Source organism: Adiantum capillus-veneris, chromosome 3, assembly GCF_014529385.1.
Source record: "Adiantum capillus-veneris isolate H3 chromosome 3, ASM1452938v2, whole genome shotgun sequence".
NCBI classification, from domain to species: Eukaryota; Viridiplantae; Streptophyta; class Polypodiopsida; order Polypodiales; family Pteridaceae; genus Adiantum; species Adiantum capillus-veneris.
This window is the reverse complement of record NC_140933.1, coordinates 85,971,810-85,974,513: the sequence shown is the minus strand read 5'-3', so window position 1 is coordinate 85,974,513 and position 2,704 is coordinate 85,971,810. Positions and strand designations below refer to the sequence as shown.

General features: G+C 42.6%; 1 pseudogene; it reads right to left on the bottom strand.

Moving 5' to 3' along the window:
• Positions 1 to 252: 252 nt before the first annotated feature.
• LOC147461238 (uncharacterized) lies at positions 253 to 546 on the bottom strand (annotated as a pseudogene).
• Between the last annotated feature and the right edge of the window lie 2,158 nt (positions 547 to 2,704).

The window sequence follows — 2,704 nt, the reverse complement described above, 5'->3', positions numbered from 1 at the left end:
GGCACCATTCTCCACATTTATAATAATACCATAGGGAAAGTGCCCTTCCCCCGCCACTTTTATCCCCTCCAGTGTAGAAGGGGGACTTATTCTTCTCCTTCAGTGTTAGAAGGACGTTCTTATTGCAAAAATAATACAACTGTACAAGGAAGAACTCATTACCGATGTTTTATGAAGACATGTATCATTCCACATTGCCATGCCGTGGTGTATCGTCTATGTGTCTCTTTGTTGGGCATTCCCAAAAATTCTTCAGCCCTTGTCACCTTCATCTACAACCTTTAGAATGGAAATGATGTAAATTAATTGCTTTAATGAGTACATGATGTAATCTTATTTTTGAGATCACATAGAGGAAAAAAAGTCAAAATATAAGTTTACCTTTGGTATTGGTCGTGTGGATCAACGCACAATTCTGGATGGCTCGGCTCCTAGATCTTCCTTACATTGTTCCGTCACCTTGCCTCCAGTATAAAGTTCTGCCATCGTCATCCAGTATGTGACTTCTGCAAAGATATCAACTGTCGCATTCACTTTTGCTATCATGCCTACCGGTACCTACACTACTTCTGATGTTCTTGGTTTCCGGGTATGTTGAATCTTCCTTACTGTCTGTTGTAGGCTCACACACATACATACACAAAGTTGTAGACTTTGGGGCACCCCATTTGGCATACATATTGATCAAGACACGGCGAAGCACAAGATCTTTCTCCAAGAGCCCTTGCTTGGCATCTGCTAAAAATATCCAAGTGTTTTTTGGTGCTGCCCTTTTGGAGCAAATCCTGCAATCAAGAGAGAGGCCATCGCTTTGCATCTGTGAAGATAGACTAGAGCTTTCTAGCCCTGCCCTTATGGGGAAAATCCTGCAATCAATGCGTTCCAAGAGTCCACACTTTGGACAGGAATCTTTTTTAGAAGTTCTGGTGGTCTTTGAAGTGCACCATATTTAGCATCTTGCGTAAATCCACATGCCTTCAAAATGCACGTGATTGTGTTTGGAGATAGGTCCTCCCTTCGCATCTCCTCAAAGAGTTTCCTCGCGATACCCCTTTTGAGCATATCCTGCAATCAGACACAACATCTTGCACAAGAATCTCCTCCAAAAATCTCGTCAAAGATTTGTTGTGCCATGACAACTGCACTGCACTTGACACACATACTGACCAATATGTTCCCCAAGTATGTGTTCATGTCAAGTAACCCAATATCGCAAATATCTACATGAATATCATTGCCTTGGTACAAATCCTTTTTCTCAGCATAGTCTTTAAGTGAGATCATAAAAGAAATACTTGTTTCCTAGTCCTACCCCTATTGGGCATATCCTGCAATCAAAGATACATCCCACATAGAAGTCGCGTCAAAGACTTCTTGCACCATGATAGGTGCAATGACCAACATGTTCCCCAATTATGTGTTCATTTCAAGTAATCCACTATCGCAAATATTAGCATGAATTTTACTGCCTTGGTACAAATCCTTCTTCTCAGCACAATCTTTAAGTGATCTCACAAAAGAAATACTTGTTTCCTGGATCTACCTCTGTTGGGCATATCCTGCAATCAGAGACAACATCTCGCACAGGAATCTTGTCAAAGACTTGTTGCACCATGATAGGTGCACCGCACTTGACATACATACTGACGAACATGTTCCCCAAGAATGTGTTCGTTTCAAGTAACCCACTATCGCAAATATCAGCATGAATCCTACTTCCTTCACTATCAGCCTGAATTTTACTACCTTGGTATCAATCCTTCTTCTCAGCATATCCTGTAATCAGAAAACATCCCGCACAAGGCTTGCTGCACCATGACAGGTGCACCGCACATACTGACCAACATGTTCCCCAAGAAAGCGTTATTTTCAAGTAACCTGCAATCAGTGCATTCTAAGAAACGCCACTCCAAACTATAAGCTCCCTCACGACATCTTTGTTTGATAGCCCCTGACTAAGAGTATCAACGTGAATTTAATGCCCATATCAGCATTTGCGTAGAGCCACGTGCCTTCAAGATGCACGCACATGTGATTGGATTAGGAGAGGAGTGTAAGCGATTGCATCAGGAGAGAGGTGTGTAAGCGATTTCATCATAAGAGAGGTGTGTAAGTGATTACATCAAGGGAGAGGCCCTAAATTTGCATCTGCAAAAAACAGCCTAGAGATTTTTGGACGTGCTCCTATTGCGCAAATCCCGCAATCAGTGAACTCCAAGATAGGACATTCCGGTCAGGAAGCTCCTCAAGCACTTTCTATGCTTTCAGAAGTGCACCACATTTGGCATACATATCAACCAAGGCATTTCCAATCACGGCATTTTTTTGCAACAACCCTGGACTAACAATATAAGAGTGAATTTTTAAAGTGCACCACATTTGGCATACATATTGACCAAGGCAGTGCCAAGAGACCCTCACTTCGCATCTGCTCAAAACAGACAAGAGCATTGTGCCCTGCCCCTCTGGGGAAAATCCTGCAAGCAGTGCATTCCAAGAGTCCATACTCTGGACAGGAAGCTCCTTGAGCACTTTTTGTGCTCTCTGAAGTGAACCACATTTAGCAAACATGCCAACCAAGGCATTACCAAGAACATATTTTTTCAGCAGCATCTGGCTAACAATATCAGCATGATTGTTTAAGCTCATATCAACATCCCGCGTAGAGCCACATGCCTTCAAGATGCACTCGTATGTGATTGCA